Below are 21,996 nucleotides of genomic sequence, written 5' to 3'. Positions count from 1 at the left end.
GACTGCTCAGACATGGGAAAGACCAAAGTCCTGAGCAGCTTGGTCAGAATAGGAACAGTTTTCCCATCTCTGGTAGCATCAGCATTGCTTCTTTCTCCCTGACGAGCGAACTTCTTGATTTAGGCTTTCCAGTGAGCGTGAAACCAGAGAAGCAATGTGGAGATCTTTGGCCTTTCTCCTGGAAGAAAGTGAAAGACAGCACGAGAAGCAGGGGTTGTGCAGACCCATCGCTCATCCCTTGGGCACTGCTGCTTAGGAAGTTCACCTTGATATCGGTCCTGGAGGAGGAAAGCTGGTAAGCTATAAGGAAATAGACAATGTCTGAAAATGAGAAATTCCACATGAAATTTGAAATATTGCGTCGAAGAAAAAAATAGAGGGAGGAACTAAAACCTGATACAGTGAATGCTTGAGTCATGTGTTATTCTGGATTAGCTCTGCCACAGAAAGATCCCATACATCCTATGAAATCCATTACCTACAAGCCAGTGCACATTTGTACAGCACATGATGCAGGGATCATAGCTGAAGCCAAGTTCCCCTGTATAATATCCACCCCAGGGTAGATTGGTACGTTTCCAGTGTCAACAGCCAGAGGATTAAGCATTTATCTCTGCAGAACAGTGGATAATTAATACCAGATCGAACTAGGGGCTACGCTCGAGAGAGCTTGCTCATGACTGTATTTGTGACTGAGTGTGGCTTTATTGCCTGCGGGTGAGTTATGGGGAGTGGGATGATGTTTTCTCTGTATTGCAGGTGCAGGCATTGCCTTGTTGGTGTGTGCCTTGTAGCATTGGGCTTCCCAAATGAAGCTGAGGAGGAGCTTTCCCATGGTGGCCATGGTTGGTAGGCATTAGGGGTGAAAACCTGTCAGGAGACTTCTTTCCTTCCAGCCAGAAGTTGGCAGAATCATATTGGGATGCTGTGATTTGCCATCTTCTGGGTTTAAATGTAAAATCCAGGTTTTGGTGCTTCTGGCTTTCTTGAAATAAATTAATACCGTTATCCCGGCCACAGTCCAGTTCAGGTAATTATATTCTTCCTACCTTAATGCCACTCCAGCCCCCTGTCTCCGCTGGATATGCTATACTCTTAATTCCTGTCTGGAACTTGCTTATTATGTTACAAAATCTTTTTATTTCTTTTCCCCTCTGAGTACCACTTGTGCACAGAGCACTAGCCAGCCCCCAGCACTATGCTGAGCTGCTAAAATAGTTGAGAGAACCTGCCTTAGACATTTGACTGTGTCCTGGAGCATCTCTCCTGACTTGTGAGCCTTCTGAGCTGGGAAGGTGGATAAGATAAAAGATCAGAGCAAACGTTGCAGTCCTGTTTAACCCAGTGGGCTGCTGGAAACCTGCTTCTCTTGTCTCAGGGTGCCTTAGGCTGGTGTGTTACTGGGGGGAAGCTCAGAACTCCTGGGTAGTTTTCTTCCCGTGTTGCTATTTCTTCAAAATTTTGGAAGACTAAAGTATGTCCTTGCTTCCAGGTGGGGCAAGAGTCCTCTTGTCTTCGAGGAGAATATTGGCAGTGTCCTAATGTAAAGGACATTTACATGGGAGAGATGTCCCACCCTCCCTGCTAATTTAGCAGGGCAGTCCTGCCTTGATTTGAGGTTAGCATCCAGCCGTAAGAAGGCGTCTTTCCTGCAGCAGGTGAGCAATGCTAGAAGCTGGCTTTGAGTCCCTGGTTTCCCTGTTGGAGCGCAGCTTGCTTGCCCGTGTTGGTGGCTTGTTGGCCTTTGCATCTCCTGCAGTTGATGCATTGGGTTGGGTTTTTTCCCTTTTGAAAAGTATTTCAAGTCACCTTCTTTCCTTACCCTTTCAATTACGCTCTCTTCACCTCCCGGCCTCACTAAGCAGCTGAAAAGGTTGCTCAAGCAGTACTTGAGGAGAGCGTCCCGCAATTCGGCGTACTTCCTTCCTGTTCCCAGGCCTCTTCGCTCTTCCACGGCCCTCGAGGACAAGGAAGGGGTTTAAGGGACGTGCTGGAGGAGGGCCAGCAGGGGTGAGGATCAAAGACCATAAACCACTGTTGAAAAAATAATAATGCCCACCGCTTCTCTCGAGTGCCGCATCTGGCAGAGCCTCATTAACCTGCTGTTTCCCCCTCCTACTCGTTTGCCCCTGAAAATCAACAGAGCCAAACATAACAAGTTGCCTTGATTGAAGAAGGCTGAAGTGTGTGTGCTTAGTGTGAAAAAGCAAAAGCAAAGCCATTGGCTAGAGCCCCTTTTCCATGCAGGCCACTTCACATTTATTACAGTGGAAGAGGGAGCTCTTTAAATCCCGATGCTCTTTATAGTTGAGCTCTTTAACTTTCTCCCTTCCTCCCCTTGCAGCCTTCATTCTCCCCTTGTTCCGCTCCTTCCGCTCTGCTCCTTTCTTTTTTTTTTTTGTCCTGTGAGAACGAGTCTTTTAATCCCCTTGTACTGCAGATTAAAGCTATTATAGCCTCCCCAACCTGACATTTTCTCAGAGAGGCTCACAGCCAGATCTTTATGAGTGCTCTCTGTCTGTCTGCTGCTGCCTTTCTTTTCGGCGCTACTAAACCTCCGTTCCTGACCTTTCCCTGAAGAGGGAAGGGCTGTAGCGCGCAATCCCATGTAGGCAGAGGCTGGTCTCAGCGGGGCTCGGGGTGCAGGAAATTAAGACCCATGGAAATGAACAAGTAAATAAGGAGAGAAAGAAAAGACGATGGGAATTAAGAGACAGAACCAAAGCAAAATTCAGTGTGTTTGGAAACCAAATGCCGGGCTTGGGTCCGAGTTTTGCAAATGGTCCTGGCTTTATGAGGAGCCAAACCATAAACCTGGGACTCGTTTTTAGTAGCAGATCAGGGTTACCTGAAACCTAAGCTACAGTCCAACTTCCCACTTCGCATTTGGCCCAAGAATAATGGATCCAGACACCTAGAAGTACGCAGGTAGATGTTGAGTTTGTGAGCTTTCAGGGACAGGAGTGTCTTCTAGTGCTATGGGGCTCTGTCCATGACAGTGTATTTCTTAATATTTGTCATCAAATGATTGTACCTCACCTCTGAGATTGCAGAGTGGATCAATGTGCTGGTCCTTGTCTTGTACACATAAAAACACAAAGGATCAGGGTAGCATGCCTAAAAGTGCAAAAGCTTCCCAGGGAAGTAGTGGAGTCACCATCCCTGGAGGTATTTAAAAGATGTGTAGACGTGGTGCTTAGGGACATGGTTTTAGTGGTGGACTTGGCAGGGCTAAGTTAATGATTGGACTTGATGATCTTAAAGGTGTAAAGATGAAAGTATGTCTGCTAATGGCAGAAACATCTTTCCTACAGAGTTTTCTGGCTCTCGTCATCAGCCCTACCACTGTGACATGTCCTCCAAATGTCCCTGGGTTCTTGGTGAAGCACCAAGGAAGGTGAAAAACTGTCCCTGAGATACTTTACCCAGAGAAATGGTGCAAAATTACCCCAAACAGGCCCCCTTTCAGGTTTGTGTGCCATATACAAGGATGCATTAATGAATGGGAGAGGTGTCTGTTGCTAAGACCCTCTTTGAGCAGGGAGGAAGCAGTTTGGTTTTCTCTTCTTTTGGCTCTCCAACATGAACGTGGCTCAGTTCTTCCGAGCCATCGTTTCACCTGGCTGTAAAATAGGGTTAATAACCTGACCCAGAGCTGTGCAGACATCCTAACGCTGCAAAGCTCTGGGTGCTGTGCTAAGCACTCAGCTTGAACTGAAGAAAATCACGCAATACCTATGGCAAATGAGTACAAAAGGTCAAGTTTCGGTCCTGCAGGGCTTTATTTGCATCCATTTATAGGTAGGTTATGTTTTACCTCCCTTGTGAAAAGACAAACAGAGAATTTGCTTATCTTTATAAGCACCTTGAGAGCGCAGCCTTCACAAGTCATGCGTGGGGTTAGGAGATGTTTGAAGGGTTGATTCAACACCTCCAGATTTTGCTGAAATAGGTGGTGACAACATCTAAGATTTCCCGTACTTACGGGCAGCAGCGCTGTGATGACAACCCAGCTCCCAGCATTTGTGCTCAAGTGAATGTGGAGGCTTCTGGGGGGGCAGCAGCAAAATTGCTTTCAAAGCAAATAATAAAAGAAGTGCAACTGTCCCCTTTTTTGGGGGCAAAAGTTCCCCTGGCAGCCCAGCTTGCTGATAATGAAATGGAAACAGGAGCTCACCCCCGGAGGGGCTGTACGTGTGAACCACTGCCATGTCGAATCCGTATGAATCCTCGGTGAGGAAAGCCCGAGCCCTGTAATTACAGGTTTTCCAGCAAGCAGCCTTTTCTTTCTCTTTGTGTGGGCCCGGTCCCCCCGTGCGCGCCGTGATAAGAGGATATTTGTAATGAAAATCACTGGGCAGAAGCGGAGAACAAAAGCGGGGGCACAGCGCGCTCGCCGGTGGGGATATTAGAGGCGCTGGGCTCCCACCTCCGTCGGGTCTGCTCTCCGCTGGGAGAGCGCGGTGGGCACGGCGGGCTGGAGAGGCTCTTATTAACCTTAATCTGCAGAGAAGGGGCCGAAACCACGCTGCGGGCCGGTTTCATAGCTACAGCGGCTCGCTCCCAAGCGTGCAGCCTTATGAAGGAGCAGTCTCCCCAGCAACTCTTAATGCGTTTTTGCACCGTACCGTCTAATCTGAGGTAGAAATGTCACCGCCGTCAGACCCCAGGCTGGCAGCTCCCAGCCACGGCCGCGCTGGTAAGCACATATCCAGCTTCAACCTTGTGGTTGCTGGGGTGAAAGGGCCCCTTTATCTCCACGGGGAGAGGCAGATGAATCCCAGGCTCAAACAAGGGACCTGCTTTCTGTCCCCCCGCCCTCTCATCAGACGCTCCCCCTCTGGTTCAAGGGCCCTTTATTATGTCTTTTAATTCTGAGCTGCAAGTGGGAGGGAGCAATAAGGCTGGAGAAATTTGGGGAGGGGGGGGAAAGCCCCTCACAGTGGGGAAAGGCCCCAGCCACCAGTGTGTGAGAAGGGAAGGCAGAGTGGGGATTAGAAATGTCAGCTTCGTGGGAAGTACTTGATATTTAATAGCTTCACTTGACGGCTGCGAGGTGGTGACGTGGCTGCGAGCCATGTCCCCCAGAGCAGCGATGCCGTTTTCGGGAGCTATCGCAATACAGGGTGGTGAGAAAGAGCCACGGACGCTGAGCTCCTGTTACTTAAGATCAGGTTGGTGGCTCATCCTTTCTGTGTCTGGCTGGCACACCCTGCTCCCAACACAGCAAACCGAGCTGAGCTCCCTTCCCGTTGACAGCTCGTGCCCTCCATCCGATGGCTGATAGCGCTTGGGACTTGTTTGTTGCAAAAATGCTCCTGGATGGTCTGTCTGCAACATGTTCTTGAGGTTGCTTATGTTTGCAGCCGATGGGGGAACCGAGGCCTTTTAAAGCATTAGCACTCTGTAACCTCTTCTCGACAGATGCTCTGATGCTATCTGCCGCTGGAGGACTTTGTTTGTACGACAGGAGCGTGCTCCTGCGCCGGTAGAGATCTCATCAACATTTTTGTCCGATTAGGCCAGTAAAAATTCTTGGATTCCTCCCTCGTCTCCAGCATTCACGTGCTGCAAACACCAGCGCACGAACAGCACGCTTTATGTCTCACCCACGTCACCTCCCGTGCCCCTCTGGACGTGGCCTTGGGAGGGGAAGTTGCTCCTCTAGAAAAAGGGCTGTTGGAACGAGTGAGTAGCTCGGAGAGGATGGAGATGGCTTCTTTTTGCTCCTTTTGTGACAAAGTGATGAAGACGGAGCGACTGGGGCTTTCCCAGTGTGACTGACTGGTGAAGAGCCTTCCCAGCACTGTACTTGATCGCTGTCTCAAAAGGCGATGTGCTTTTATTGAACCAAGCCTGCTCTGGGCTCTGTATGCTCCATCAAGCTGTGTTAAGCTTTTACTTAGTCCATGCAAGCGAATTCTAATAAACTAGCTTGTGGCTGTCATTTTCAACACCCTCCAGCACATCCTTGCGCCGTGCGAGAGCTTTATCCCCGATGCGTGTGCACCTCCAAAGCAGCCCCTATGGACAAGCTGAAAATGCCCCCGTCCCCCAAGGCACTGGAGATGGCATTTGGCAACATTCCTGCCACCACCTGTGTGGAAAAGCAGGATCAGGGGCCTGTCCATCCCTTGGCTCTCCTGGCTTGAGGAAAACAGCATCCAGGGTAGAAATAGGCACAATGCGCTGTGATCCTTTTTTTAAGGGCTGTTCTTGACCCAACAAAAATAACCTGTTCCACCCCCTTCGGCAAGGTTCACCTGAAGCCCAAAAGCTGCATTAGAAGGGCCTGTATTAAAGTGCATCACCCATCAAGGGCTTGAAAGTAAACACCAGCGACGTCTCTTTTTGATCACATTCCTTTCCACGACAGGCTGATGATTTCCAAGCCAAGAATGTCTCTAACCTCTCATATTTCTCCTGGTCATTTCTGTCCTGAAATTGAAATGCAGCCACAGGCAAAAGGGGGTTGAACGCCCTCGTGTCAGGGATCCAGATTTAAGAGACATTATCTCATCGATAGCGAACAACGAGGCTGGCGCGCTGTCAGGCGCGATATTCCCTGGAGTGTCCAGCGTGCGTGGCGAAGGACGCGGGAAGGCAGGCTTAACTCGCGACGCTAAGCTCATGCCAGTCAAGCATGGTAAGATCCTGGCTGGCAGCCTTGGCAAAGCAGCTGTGTCAAGCTGGAGAGCAGCGTGGGCAAGGGCCCCGTGCTTGTGGGAGGCAGAGGACGCGGAAGGGCTGAGGACGGTTGTTAGGAATGAAAAAGTGAGATTGTATGGAGGGGAAGGGGGGAACAAGGCTGAAAAATGCACTTCTGTGTTGTGGCTCGAGAGGAAAATGATGTGGGTAAGAGAGAGGGACGCAGATCAGGTACCCTGAAACATCCAGATATGAGATTAGCATGAGGGAACAGGCCTACTATCAGTTCTTGAGTGGCAAAGATGGAGCTAAACCTACATCTAAAGCTACTAATACCCTTTAAAAAGCTCCTTACGCTTGGTCTGTAGATCATATTGTCCTTAAGAAAAAGTTCATCTTTTCTGCTTGGCAGCGGCTGTATTTAGCCTGGAGTGAAGCACAAGCACTGGCAGATAAGACGGCACTAAGAGGTTTTGCAATCTGTCAGCCCTCTGGATGATTTGGGGGGGAAAACTTCAGAAGGACTCGGTTTCATCACAACATGAAATTAGAAAGTGGTTGCAACAGGGGAAGAAATCCCTTGGGAAAGAAGAGGGACAGCCTCATACAAGCAAATCTCCCCCAGCTCTGAGCCAAATCAGAAGTGTCAGCTTTGAAACCGCAGGTGTTGGAAGCCTCGCAGCCGCTGTCAATGTTGTGCCAGCACGTTTGCTGCGAGCATCCTCCTGAAACAACCTTGAACTGCCAAGCAAATTGGCAATTTCAGTTAAACTGCCTGTCAGGTTAGTGCTTATGGGCCCCAGCACTGCAGCAGCAGGTCACAGATGGAGACACCTCCCTTGGCTTTGAACATCTCTTGAAGGACCACAGCCCTTCAGATGTTTTTTTGGGGAACAAATTTAGTGCAGCCTGGTAGCTCCTGAAATAACGTGCCATGCTCTGCAGCAGCAGGTCTGAGCTATCAAATCCAGACTTGCCTGCCCGGAGGATAAACCTTTGCCTGCACGATGTCCTTATGTGGACCCCAGCTGCTGTGGATGGAGTTGAGGGCAGACGGGGCACAAACATGCCATGTCCAGGGGTGGTTTCTCCAAAATGCTTTGCTTTGAGAAGCAGGGAAGCTGCAGGGTCTGGTTTGCACTCACACCTACTCTCAACCCTGCACATCTGCTCCTGGCTGGTGTGACCTGCTCGCTGCAGGAACCACGAGAGGGAGCTTCGGGGCTGTCCCTGACATTTTGTCCCCAGGCAAGCTAAGGCACGAGATGGTGCTGTTGTCTCAGCCATCGCAGAGCCTGCGATGGACGAGGGAAAGCCACTCTGGACAGGGGGACACTGGTGAGCCCCACCATGCCACCACACCACCCCGCAAGCTGGAGCTCTGTGCAGGACAGGGCACAGCTCCCAGATGGGAGCTTCTTCACAATTTGAGCCCGTCTCCAGCCCTGCTTCGGGGTGAACCCAAAGCTCTGCCTGGTTTTTCTCAGGAAAAGCTGGTGGACAAGTGATCTTGAAGAAATATGTGCTGGCGAGCGTGGCTTCACATCCAGATCTGCCATTCCCCATGGCCTGAGATAATGTCCTGCCCACAGAGCTGAAGGGTCTGTGTCCCTGAGGGTTACAGCACTTATAAGGGGTGAAATAAGTCTCATGACTGTGCTCTGCAGAAACATGAACCTCACGGTGAGACGTCCTAGGGGTGGGGAGATGGTGAGAAGCAAATACAGAGAGTGTTGGGGGACACCAGCTCTGCCAGGTGATGGGGATGTTGGATGCGGAGCGCCCTTGCTCACCCTTCTCAGGCAGAAAGCTCCAGCCTGGGCTTTGAAGAAAATTTTCCCATGAAAGATTCCGTGAAACTGGTACGTTCCCACAAAGGGCTTTGATTCCAGTGTATCGGCATTTTCCGATGAGAAACCTTCTCATCGGAAAATTCCCAACCAGCAAAGAGAAACTCCCCGGCGTATCAGGGCAGGGAGACTGTCGCACGCGGTGGGAATCTAATACCAGTGGAGTCTTGTGTCTGGAGGCTCTGGGTAAAGAAAGACAAAATGCAGCCAGCACCGCTCACGGCAAGAGGGGAAACTGTGAAGTCCTGCAGTTGAGCAGCTTTGCTCTCTGCAGCCTGCTGCTCATTTTTCCCAACACTTTCCTCTTCATATTTCTTTCATCAGGGTGTTGCTGTTTTCTGTGCAGGCAGAGGGTGCAGCGTGCAAGCGTTACCGGCCAGAGGCAGCACAGGCAGGACCTGTTAGGGGCATGGAGGCAATGGGAGCACAAGCTGATGCTCCAGTGGTTCACCCTGCCTTTGGTTGGGGTCTTGAGCTAAAGGGGGGCCATGCAATTCGAGATAACGAGTTTTCTTAGTTTCTCCAACTGAGACGAGCAAGTTACCTGCTCTTGAACAGGCCTAATTGTTGAGTTATGGTGTTCCCATATCCCCAGCCAGTTCCTAGTCCTGTGGCTTAACCAACCTGGAGGAAATTTCTGTGTGTGCTGTGGAGATAGCCCTTCTTTTTTAAGTTCAGCGTTCCTCTAGAGCAATAACAGGGTTTTGCCCCCGCAGGGGCTCTTTCTGATGGACCAGTGCTGCAAGTTGGTCAGGTTGGTCAGAACCTTGGCAGGTTCTCGCCTCGGTGCTTCATGGCTGGAAGAAAATGATCTGGGTTTCTGGCAGCGTGTGCTCTGGCAGTCCAGGAGGAGCTGCTGAGGTGTGGGCAGGCAAGACAGGGTTAGTGGAGGCAGGGAATATAGCAGACTAGCTGCTAGCCCTGGAAAAGACAATGCCATCTTAGGGGTTCTCTTCCTTCGTGAAAAACCACAAGCCAGGTCCTGACCTGGCCCTCTACTCTTAGAAGTAGCCCAAAATTCGGCATTTATTGCTTCTCTTCTTTAATATCATCATTGACTGCAAAGGAAGCGTTAACCTCAGGTGTCCTCACACAGGGATGCGTACCCGCTCCGTTGGAGATGCCCTCCACTCCCCAGCCGATGCATGCTGCTTTCAGGAAGGTTTTCAGTCCTGCACATGCGATGCTGGTGGATCTCACATCCTTAGTGGGATAGAAGTGATCAAGCAAGAGACTTGAAAGCACAATTAGGTTATTTAATCCACCTCTCGCTGCCCAGGGGCTCCTGTTCCTACCCTGAGCTAGATTCTTCTGTCACGCATCAACTTCAGGGTTGTCGCACAAGAGCGGAGGAGAACAGACTCCAGCCACGAATCTTCTCCAGGGCTTTATCCGGTCTGGTTTCAAATGACTCCCTGAGAGGGCTTTCACCAGCCCTCGTGGGATAATGTACCCCAGCCTGCTAGATCTCTGATGGAAAGCGTGCCTCTCTTCCGTGGCAGGTACTTCATCTGGGCTTGAAGGCTCCCTTCGCTCTGCTTGTTTTCCTGGTGGTTGTCTCTCTGGCAGAGGTTAGCAAGTCCCTTTGTGAGGCCTGCACTTCTCAGATGTTATGTCTGGAAGTTTGCTCTGTTTTTTTGGCTAGGGGGCCCAGGGTCTGGAAGTAGAGAGGCTTTTATGGGAACCCAAGTCCCCTTTTGACACGACTTCCTTGTGCTTGAATTTCAGGTTGCGTTACAGATGTGAACATTTTCTGGTTGGATATCTTTCATTGTCAAAGGGGATTAGGCCAGTGATTATTTACATGCACCTCTATTACACAGAGTCTGTTTCTTTTCTTTTTTTTTTTTCCACCATGTAATTCTACAGAATATATAAACATTGACTGAAGCATCCCCTCTAGACGGGGGAGAGGGAGTGAATGAGGCTCCTGCTACGCCAAGTGAAATGGGTAGGTGGAGATCTTGGAGCTGGGAGATGCCTGTAGGGCTGATGCTTTGGGGAGAGCATCCTCTTCCTTCCACACGTGGACACCGTTGCACCAGGTTCATCCTGGGGCATCACCTTTCTCCAGCACGTTGGAGCTGGTTACAGCAAGAGGCTGAGTGCTCGGCGTGATGGGCCACTGGTTTGATCTAGGGCGGCTCCTCTGGAGCTTTGGCTGTTCCCCAAGGAACTGGGATATTTTTTTTTAGAACCCAACATACGTGAGTTTTAAAAGGGATTTTTGATAGAAGTCCCATTTAGTCCTTTATTTGGCTTGGGAGGCTGCAGTGGAACACATTTCTTTACATATCCTTGAGTGTTATTTGATTAAGGTTATGACTGCTAATAAACACTCTGAGTCTATTCTCCTTCCCCAGTGCTTGTACTTCAGGCTGACTGTTGCCTGCGTGGGACTACACCTTTTTATACCAGTTCAAGGGACCAGAGTGCTGATTCTGCTCCCCTTTCATCAGCTTACCGGTGTACTGCTCGCTTTGATTTATTCCAGCTTTATAATGTAAGAGAAAATAGAAACGGGAGGAGTGCCAGGAGTGATTCTGGCACAATAACCAGTTTACTTCCTTTTCCTTCGCTTTGCCATTTACAATCACAGGTTCCTCTATAAAACAGCTATGAGAAGAGCAGACGTTGCCCGGGACTGAGAAAACTCAAAGCTGCAGAATCAAACTGACAAAACCCAAAATTGTGTTTGCAGCGTAGGAGAGAGAAGCAGGTTCTGCTTGGAAAGACAGAAGGAAGGCAGAGAGTTGGGATCCCAGAGGACTCTGTTCTACCTGTCATCTAGAAAATGAGCATGGTTCTTAGTATGCTTAGTCTTTTGCTATATAAGAAAATATTTTTAATTTTTCAGGGAGCAAAACAGAGGAAGTTATAGAGACACTCAAGCTACCCAGCATCACCACAACTGCAGCGGGAGATCTTAGCCAGTACTCAGAGAAGGCTGGTAAGTGAATCATAGCCCAAACCAGTGACCCATGGACTAAGGAAAGAGGTGGTCAGGCTCATCTAGGGATGTGTAGATTGTCTAGAGAGAAAGAAGCAGAAACTCAGAGACTGCCTACAGTCACCAATGTCTGGGGAACAATCAGGGTGCTGCAGAAGTTTAAAGAAATGACGAATATGCCACGTGTAATGAAATAAAAACCCCTTTTCCCTGAAGGTTGGGAGCCTTGATGCCTTTTTCCTGGACATGAAGCTCAGTCTCTCCACAACAGTCATAAGAAGTCTTGTGCTGTGCGGGGCACTAATGAAAAGCTGTGTGGGCTGGTCCCTAATTACAACCATCAGTTAAGATGTCAGAGGGAGCTTTTAGCCTCAGTTGTTTCATTATTAGACTTTGGGCCCTTGATGAGCTGCAATCAGGCATGAAAGGGTGACCTGAGCAGAGCCAGGGAGGTCTCCACTCCCCCACTCATCTCGGGGGACATTAGTACTAGAGCTGGTTTCTAAAGTGTAGGGCTTTACCTTATTGTACGTCAGGGAGGGAGCTTGGAGCAGAGAGGGAAAGGAGGAGGAGAGCTCCATGAGGTATGCGATCGCCTGGGGCACAACCAGCCAGCTTGCCACACACCTACGTTCGTTGGCCTTTTAGGGTCTGCAGGATTCATCATTTTGAAGACAAGAAGCTGTTGCCTTCAACTTAGGCTTCCTGCCTAAAAGCTTAAGGACTTGCAACTCTATACGTTTAGTTTCAATACAGATGTTATGCAGGGATGAGTCCAAGTCACGGTGTCCTTCAGCCACATCTGGAATTTGACGTGCCCCAAAGGATTATGTTGGGGGACTGTTTCTCCATGCAGTGGTCCCTTTAAATTTCACACTAGACCCAGTGGAAAACAGACATGCAGATGGTGGGTTTTAATGACAACAGCACCGGTTTATTTGAACTAGGGTCTTTATGGGTAGATGTGTTTGTTTTCTCAGACCACACATTATTAACTAATCCCTAGACTTTGGTTTTATAGTAGCCTTGTGAGCAACTTCCCACTTTTCGTCCCTTTCCTCTGTCAAAATGCCTTTGGCTCTGCAGTTGTGTGGAAGGTGTCCTAGACTGCTGCTGCTCAGGATGGATTTCCATCGACAGTCCTGCCACGGCTCCCCTTTCTAACTGGGAAAGTCAGACTAGGAATTTCCTCGTGCTCTTCGGAAAGGGTCAGCTACAGTCGTTACACATCCCATTCCCTCTTGGTGTGAAGGGGTGACGATGTTTCTTTTGTTTTCCCTGTGTATCAGCCCCATTCTTACCCCAAAGGCCAGGGCTGTCTCCTTTTCCCAGCTTCTCCTCTTCCAGGACAAGACTGTCACTTGCTGCATGCCTGTACTAGGAGAGAAGAACCCATTTGCAAAGAGCCCGAAGTGAAACACTCTCAACACCTTCTCCTGAAGTATTTGGTTGTGTTAAACCATAAATGCCATGAGAGCAGGCTTCGCTGTCAGCTTTTTGCTATTCCTTCATAAATTCAAGAAACCTTGAAATAAGAAATCATATTTTTGCAGTTGTGGCTGCGAGAGGTGCCGGGCAAAGCCAACACAGGCTGCCACGGCCGGCGTGCCGGGGAGGGGATGGGATTTGGGGCAACGGCTTCTCCTCTCCACGTTTCCCACCTGCATCTTTTGCAGAGAATCTCTTCTCATTGCTTCCAGCCTTCGCCTGACAAACAGAAATCTGAAATGAAGCAGCCTGTTCTGGAGGGCTCGCGGGGGTCGGGGAGGGCTCTGTTGTGTAGCTGTTAATCACCCAAATATCTCTGGCTCCCAGCAGCTGTCTGGTGTTTATCTGAGCCTGGATATCTACTGGCCGAGCCCACGGAGCACAGGCTGTGCAGCCAAGCCAAACACAAACGGAAGACAGATAATTTGCACACAATTTGTGCACATGTATTTTGTGTGTGTGTGTGTATACACACGCGTGTGCATGTACACGGAGGCTTTGTATGTATCCCGCTGCTGCAGCTAGAAGTGCACATCAGTGATTTTTGTTTGAAATAAACGTGTGATTTTGTGGATGTGTTGGTACATACAAGAAGAAAAACCTAATATATACATGTTGTACAGGTGTTGTAGGCGTGTGCTGCCAGGTGCCTGATTGTGACTGAGATAAGATCTCTTGCACAGTAATTCCTCCTGCTTTCTCTAAGCCTCATGAAGCTTTTTAGATAAAGTGGAAAAATATAGGGCTTCCCAAGCCTTCTAGTATCAGCCAGCCACAGAGGCTTTAAAGTGCATCTGAAAAGCAGTTCCCTGGGCCACCTGCAACTGTTGGGGAAACAAGAAGATGGAGGAGGGCTAACGAAGTAAATTGTCCCACCTGCATCAGAGAAGGAGATTAACCGTGTGGCTCCAATTAACCTGTCCTCACAGGGGTGTGAGGGCAAGGTGTGTATATAAATCAGGCTCAGTAGAGGCTGCGTTTTTTTAGGGAGAGGATGAGAGAAGCAGCTCTCTTGGCATGTTTGAAGTTCTCTTTGTGGTAAGAGGCTTGCAGTGACCTAGGAGATTAAGGACTTGAGGAGTAGCAAGGAGGATGTGAGCGTGTTATATCCTGATTTTTCTGAAAACTTATACTTTTCTTTTTCCGTGTTTCCAGGTCATTTTTGTAACAGAGTGTCCTGAGCTACTGCATGACAGCTTGGTGCAGCAGAAAAAGTCCTGGCTGGATCTGAGTTGCTGCTTGTGTGATAAGGTAGGATTTGGGTGAATTTATGGGATGGTGGGAACCAACTAGAGTCTTCTTTTAATGCGTTGTCAACTGCAAGTGTGCAGAGAAGCACCAAGTTGTGTTGCTGAGTGTTGTGAAGCTTCAAACTAAAGGGTTTGCAGTTTTTGTTTACCTAGCAGTTGGTTGTATATTTACTGTTGTTTTGGGCAGAATGCATGAGGTCCTACCTGCTGCTGACTCTCCCCTGAGGTTTCAAAGGCTATCAAGCACTGAGAGTTACAGAAACTGGTTGTGGATGGTGTGGCTTTTCTGAGCCCTGAGGGAGGCTGAAATCTTGCTGGTTCTTACTCTGAGTTCCCTAGGGGTGGCTGCACAGTGCTGCCTTTTGGAGGCTGTGATTTTTGGTAGATGGGAAGCTGGAGGCCTGCGCTGAGCTGTATTTTGGGCTGTGCAAGACTTGAGTGGGGGGGTGTGCTTTTGCTTATCCCTAGTTTGCCTCTTGCTCTCTGAGTATAGTGAGTGTAGAGATTGTGCAACAAAGGCCAGGGCTTCTTCCAAAGCAGTTTGTCTTTCTTGGCTGTGAATGCCCAGCTTCCCTTCAGGTCCAACTCTGGTATTTATCAATTAACTTGCTCCAGAGCCTGGGAACAGCCACAGCTGTCCTTCCCTTCAGCCTGCAGCACCCACTTCCTTCTGCCTTACCTCATCCTGCAATTACTGTCCCACGGGGCTGCAGCAGCCTGTACATCTGTCCTGTTTTCTGTGCATGCAGCAAAGCCTCAGAGGATAAAGGAATGGAAGAGAAAGAAGCCAGTTGCCCAGGAGTAGTGTTTAGGCACAAACATGCTTGTATTATGCACCTGGAGACAGTGGGAGCAAGCTCGTGGTATGGAAGCAGCAGTGCAGGGAGCTGGGGCTGGAATGAGGGTAGCAGGCTGTCAGGATGCTTCTGCTGGAGGCTTGGTGAAGAAAAGCAAGCGCAGGAGAGAGGTTGTAGTGGCTCCTGTTCTCACCAAAAATGACAAACCCTTGGGCTCTCTAACTGGAGCCTTTGCTGTAGGTGAGAGGCTTCTCCAAAGGGAGAGACCAGCCTTTCTGGAAGGCAGAGAACAGGAAGGGAGGAGTTCATCTGGACCAGACTCTCTAATAACGAACTAGTCAGCTGTTTCTTAATGTGCTGAGAGGATGTGGGAGCCCATGGGTTTGCTGAAATATATGTGCAATGATTGCTCCTTCCGAAGAGCCAAGAGTCTCTTGAGCAGCGGAGGTGCAGCCCCCTTCCTCTCCCCCATGAAACATGGTGCTTAGAGCCAGGAGGGGCAGGGTGTTTGGGATGGCCACACACCAGGGTTAATGTGCTGCCCTGAAGAGGGGAGGGTGCAGTGCTGGAGAAACACTCTGCACAGAAACACAGTTGGAGATGATGGTGGAAATCGCTCAGGAGGCATCTCGATGACAGGCACAGCCTAGAACTGTGTCTGCTCTGGGTGGTTTTTTTTCTTGCAACCTTATTTCCAGCTTTGTAATGGGGAGCATAACCTCTGGCTTTGCTTCATCAGATGTGCTTGCAGTAAAGCTAAGTAGAGCTGACAGATTGGGGCTCTGCTATTTCTCTGGAGCTTGCACAGCACGAAGGAGGTGTGGAGACATGTCTTAAGAGTCCTGATGCTCAGGATATTTCTGGTCACCTGTGGGGCTGGCAATGGTGGTGCAGATGGAGTGGCATGTTAGCCTGGCCCCTTTCCCACCCCAGAGGCAGGGAGGCACCTAAAATCTTGAGGGAAACTTGCAGACTTCTGTGTCTTGGCTTGAGTCCTGTGCAAGCAGTGGGGTGTGAGGGAGAGTGGCCCAGCACTGTCACTGAGACAGCCCCTGCCAGCCAGAGAGCAGAGGGAAAGTGGAACAATAACATTATCCCCTGGTGATGGCTTAAAATTGAAATCAGCTGCCAGGGCCTATCCTGCCTGCTGGGAAGACCTGCCTTGAAGGCTGTGGAGCAGCAGTAAGGTGATATGCTGAGAAAAGATTATGTTCTTAACTGTGCCTGAGTGCTGCTGGTCTTCCTCAGCTTCCCACGCTGTCCTCTGTCCCCGTCACCAGCGTTTGTGGCATCCAAGCCCCATCGCACCCTGATGTGCAGGGACAGACGCCTGCCCCCCTGCCTTGGTGAGGGGTATCCCATGCAGGGCCTGGGATACTGTGTTTTGGGGAGAACAAGCCAGAGCTGCAGCACAACTGGTGTCAGTGGGGTCCTGTGGATATTTGCATCTCAAAATCCCATATTCCATCCTGAGCTGTTGAGTTTGTGTCGTTCCTGGTCTGTACATGTTCAGGGAGCATTGCTGCCTGCTTTAGTGTGCTCTAATTTAAACAAAATGGTGTTTTCAAATTAGCTTGGTGGATTTTGTTGCAGGAGACAGTAGATCCCTGTAGTTAGAAAGGGATTTTTTTTTTTAAAGAGGGGATTCTGGCTTTGAGTTAAGCTTGCAGGTTGCTGAGTTGGGCAATTCTTACAAGCAGAGCCTCTGTAGAATTATATCTGAGCCCTCCTGCAGGCACACAGCTCACCTTCCTGCAGCACCCCAAACTTCAGGGTGGCTCTGCTGATGCCTGGAGGGGGGCACTTCCCACTGGAGTCTGCTGGCATGGTCCCAGTCAGGATCAAGATCCCTTCTGTTGACCTGAGCTGCATTCAAAACAATCACATAGGTGTGAAAAAATCCACTGCCTGGTCCCTGGGCTCTTTAGTCCCCACCCGGTGGATTTTTAAAATATTCTTAATGAGCTGTCATTTTGGCCAGGGCTCATGTGGCGATTTAAGGATGATGGTAACAATGAGACCACAATGTCCAGGCAGAGGAAAGGGGTGAGGGGCTTTCTGCTGGGTTATTTCCCCCCTCCTCAGCTTGGTCTTTTCTGTAGTTGTTTTGAGTCCTGCAGTGATTTCTAGCAGCTGGCCCAGCTATCATCCCGATCGTGTTGCTCTGTGCTTCAATGAGCTGGGGGGACTTGGCAGCCCGGCAGCTGTCCCGGAGCCTGAGCCATGAATGAGCTCAGAGGGGGAAGGAGAGAGGCTTGGATGGGATAAACTGTATTTGTGGTGTGTTGTTTTTTTTTTTTAAGTGAGAGGCTGACAGTGTTGACTGGATCCAGGCACAGCCTGAGCAGGTGCTGTGTGTGCTTTGCCCTACCATGTTTCTTTTCCCTTGACCGTGTGGGTGCACAGACCCTGCTGCAGCATTTGGGGTGAGGGATGGCCACGAGAAGCACCTCAAATGAGCTGGTGTCTGACCCTACACATCCTAAATGACAGAGCTGCACCTAAAGAGGTTTCTTCTGACCAATGTCCATAGAGCCTCTTGCAGCATCCTCCTGTCCTGTGCAGCGCTGTCCCTTGATATCAGACCATACCTAATATCTCAAGCTGGTATGCTGTGCAATGTTATGAGGATATTTTCTACTGGGCACAAAGCAGGGGGGAGCTTTTCAGCCCCTACACCATGCTTATGCCCTCAAGCGTATATCTCAAGCTGATGTGATATGTGGAGTGTGTGTTTAAACAGTTACCTTAAAATAATCTATATACACCCAGTTAAGTTGTAGCACAGTGTAAGAGTGTGATTCTGTCTTGTAGAGCCTAAAGCACTCGATGGACATAGTGACCCCCCACTAAACTGTGGCTTGCAGAAGAAGACCCCCTGGCCTGCAGAAACTGCTGCTTCAGAGTGGGTGTGTTGTGAACTGGGGGCAAACCAGTGTTGTGGTGCGCTCTCCAAGTGCAAAGAGTTTGGCAAAGTACCCCAGGCTACTGCTTTTAAATAGCTCATCTTTAAATAGGTTGCTGTCTCCATTACCACGGGCATGTTGGCTTTTCTGGAGGGTACTGGGGGTTTCACTCTAAATGCAGTCACCTTGGGATTCTTTGGAGATGTTGATGATGTGTGGCAGGACGATCTCCAGTACACGGCGTGCAAATGGTAGGAAAGGCTGAAACCAAAACTCCTGTGAGACTGTGCGTGCCGTGAGCTTTAGTACTCAAAAAAATGAGGGGCTGCTTTTCTTTCCTCTAGATGTGGGCTGTGTCAGTGTATCTTCACTAGGGCTCTGCTGTTCCTCTTTCCTCACGAGCCTTGTCTTCTCTGATTTCTGATATGAGCTCCTTGCAGCGTGCTGCAGACCTGTGCAGACACAAGGTTGGCTGCTCTACCTTCATCTTAGCCATTGGCATCTGGAAAGCTGCTGGCTTGGACCTGTGTGGCACTGGCAGGTGTGTGTTAATCCTGACCTGCATCTTGCTTGCTCTTCCCACAGTGACACTGCTCTTCTGTCCTTGGCTAGCTTCATCCCCCAAGATGAAGTTCTGCTGGACCTCTCTGTTTTGGTTTGTGCTGGTTGCTGCAGGTTTTAGCAAGGATGTGTGCTCCAGCCTGGACCTGGGGCACGCTCCACCCTTTCTCTACTGCTGTGCTACAGCACATCTGCCCTGATGTGCTGCGCTCCTGCTGTGAGCTGATGAGAGGTCAGGTGTTCATGCTGCCCTGAACCTTGCTTTTGGAAGGGATAGACTAAACAGGCCAAGCCTAACGCTGTGGTCAAGTGGTATTAAATTGGTGGTTGGTTTTGGGCTTCTCAGGGCTTGTTTTCTCCTGAGCTCTGCCCTTTGGGGCCTTGAGGGAATGTAGGCAGACCACAAAGTGGTTCAGTGGCAAACACAGGGCTGTGGCAGCGTTCAGCCCTGCGCTGTAAATGAGCAAGTCTGCAGCTCTGTGGACAAACAACCTTTTATACCTTAATGGTTATTGCAGATGCCAGGTCCCCACTTGTCTTTCCAGGCATCTGCCTAGGCAGGTGCTGGGCTCTGGCAGGGAACAGGCCAGGAACCAGCTCTGGTGTTGGAAAGCTGGCCAGTAATTGTGCGTGGAAATAATACTTCTCCTGGGTTTATTTAGATGCAAGTGCCCTGGTGCTCTTCTGAGTGCATATGTGCTACCGGGCAGTTACAGCAACAAGCTGCTTGCTAGGCACCTGAAATGGCTTTTTCCCAGCTGCTTGCTTTGGGGGTGGCAGAGAAGAGGGATGTGATGCTTTGCTAAGCCGTGGATGTGAACTGGTTGGTGGGAGGTGATCTTAATTCTTCAGCATAATGTAGAATTTCAGTAGTGCTTAAATTCAGACAGGTGAGTGCAGGAGGGGTTGCTGGATGAGCTTGCAGTGTTTTCTACAAGAGGGCCTGACCTGTGTTCTCTTCGTTGTGGCTATAGACACTGTAGATGCCTTAAGCTGTCTGGCATGCAGCTATTTCTGCTAAGATTAAGTTGAAATAGGAGTTTTAATGGTATGACTTTGAACTTTGAATAAGGCTTTGGCTCTGTCACAACTTTCTTCTGCAGTCAAGAGGCGGGAGCTCAGGCCTCTGTGCTGCTTTTTCTAACAATAAACCATGCTTTGAGGTGTACAGCAGAAGAGCACTAGAAGCTCAACTCCCTGCAAGTTATTTCCTTTGAACTCTTGATTACACCCTAGCACATGCATCCTCTGTATGATCCAGGATGGATGATGTTCCATCCATTTCTTTTGAATACCTCATGGATTTCTAACAGCTGCGAGCAATTTATTTGGGGTATAATCAGTTAATGTTTTGGTGAAGTGCTTTGAAGATGTACAGCATCCTCAAATGCTGAGTATCATTTCATTATTATTACTATTTAACATCTCTACATAGCTGAACTACTGTCAGACATCTTCACTTAGTAATGTATTTGGTGTCTGGATCTTTTCCTCAAAGGCAGGTTTTTGGCAAAGGGGGATGGTGGAATGATCTAATAGAGTTTGCAGTTATAGAGTACCTGTCATCTGAGTGTCTCAGCGTGCTTTACAGGTGCTAGTTACTTCTCACCACTTGCTAGGGCAGTCTGGCTATCCATCTCTGTGCAGGTGGGGAGGCTGGGGAGGAAAGGTGTGACCTTTTTGAGGTCACACAGGAGGGGATTAGACCCAGATTCTCCAGAACCTGCCCTCCCCATTGCAGTTACACAGTGCCCTTTCACTGCCACTATGCCACTGGCCTCATAGGAACCTCTCCTCTGTACGAAGGGATCTGGTAGATGTTCTCTTGTGTATACTTATTTTGGATCAAGAAGCACGCAACTGGGGTTTGCTGCCACGCAGAAGCTTGTGTGCTGTGGAAGTTGAAGTCCAAAGAGGTAGGAGACGCACAGGGTAAATAGGAAAGCAAGAACCAAGTGACTTCTTAAGCCATGCAAGCTTGGGTTAAGATTTCTGTCATCAGGGTATGGCTTTTTGTGTTTGCTTTTTCTTCTTGTGATGCCACCTGGAGAATAGGTATTGATTATGTTATTTAATTTGCTTTTTGGCCAGCCAGGTTGCTAGCAGAACTCTGCAAGGAGCTGCTGCTTGGGATCCTGTGGGAAACCATTCTGACCAGAGGCCACCCATCAGTATAAATCACCCTTCTGGGATGGATCACCAGGCAGTGTTGTCAGTCTGAGCTGGTCCCTCTGTGTCAGGGCAGAGCAGAGCAGCTTTCCTCGCCTCTCCTGTGGCTGTTCAAACTGATTGCTGTCAATCCCCCACCTTTCACCAGAAACAAAAGCGCTTAAAAATTGAAGAGGTGATATTAGGAGATAGAGCCATGGGACCCTAGCAGGCAGTTCATCACATTTTAGACATGAACATCTAGTCTAGAAGACTTGGAAAGTCTAGAAGTTCTTCCCCCATGTGCATCCCCCAACCCACTCCAGAGACAATATCTAGCATGGAAACAAAAAAAAAAATATTAACTGGCGCTGCTATTCTGACAGATAAAGAGCAACTCTTCATAAAGGACCTCTGTGTTTTTCTTCCTGCCAAGAATCATTTAAACAACGGTCATTAGTGACTTATCTTTCCTAAAACACTAGCGAAAGCTGACATCTCGGTGAGAGACCCCATCAGTCAATGTGCTGTGGTGGAGAACAGCTGTCTAGAGCTCCAGCTGTTTGCATCCTCCATGCGTGGATCCCCCTCCCTTAGACACATGCTGGGACACGGTATTTACAGCCTGCTCGTAGGCTCATGGATTACTCCTAGCAAAGCTAGGGGTGACTGACAGTCCAAACAATGCGAGCAGGGAAAATTCCTCCTGCTTACTCATAGCTTTTGCAGGAGCTTTATCAAAGCCCTGCTCCTCCCAGGGAAAAATCTGCCTGATAGCCAGGCATTACAGACAACCATCAGCTGGGATGAAAACTGCCATCAATGGGACTGGGAATTGGGCTGCATATCCTGAGAGCTGTGGAGCCTGTTACCGTTGGCAGCATATTTATCTTCCTAACAGGCTCATCAATAAAACAATGTTATCTGCATCTTAAAGGTAGGGAATAAAGAGACTGTTAGCTGCCCTACAGAGTCCTTTATCCCTGTGTCTCCAGTTGCTGCTTTGCTGGGGTCTTTGAATTGCTTTTAAATGTCCTTAGCTCCCCATTTCACTGGGTGCAGGGACTTGAAAGGGATTCAAGCTGGCTAAATATGGCCCTGAACGTCTGCCACAAAAGCCCATCCCAGGGAAGGGATGGAAATGAGGGTTTCAGAGCTTGGCCCCTTGGAAAAGTCCATGCAAAAGCCTTGCAGGGTTAGATCTACAGATTTGCCAGCTGAGGGCTTTCATGTTCCTTGTCTGTGCCAGGTTGATGCATTAAGGTGTCTACTGAAGGCAATGCTGTGCGGGATCATCTCTCCTGGTCAGTGAGATGAAGTTCAGGACTGGCAGCCTGATAAGCTGAACCATCCTAGAATTTGCCTGGAACTTTAAAGGCTGATTTAGGACTGTGAAAC

The 21,996-nt window shown here is 49.2% G+C and overlaps 1 protein-coding gene across 9 annotated transcripts in view; it reads left to right on the top strand.

Moving 5' to 3' along the window:
• The window catches only part of SNX19 (sorting nexin 19), a 119,145-nt gene that overhangs the window by 25,400 nt on the left and 71,749 nt on the right, over positions 1 to 21,996 (top strand). For 6 of the 9 annotated variants that reach the window (XR_011049746.1, XR_011049743.1, XR_011049745.1 and 3 more), the window contains exons 11-13: positions 124 to 295; positions 11,356 to 11,448; positions 14,092 to 14,187. The gene's annotated coding sequence lies outside the window, so the exon portion shown is untranslated. Of the gene's footprint in view, positions 1 to 123; positions 296 to 1,492; positions 1,659 to 11,355; positions 11,449 to 14,091; positions 14,188 to 21,996 lie in introns of those variants that run through there. The other 3 variants (XR_011049744.1, XR_011049741.1, XR_011049740.1) reach the window with 3 other exon arrangements.

Source organism: Nyctibius grandis, chromosome 25 (genome assembly GCF_013368605.1).
Source record: "Nyctibius grandis isolate bNycGra1 chromosome 25, bNycGra1.pri, whole genome shotgun sequence".
In the NCBI taxonomy this organism is placed as follows: Eukaryota; Metazoa; Chordata; class Aves; order Nyctibiiformes; family Nyctibiidae; genus Nyctibius; species Nyctibius grandis.
Note: the sequence above shows the minus strand (reverse complement) of the source record. Positions and strands in the feature narration are given on the sequence as shown.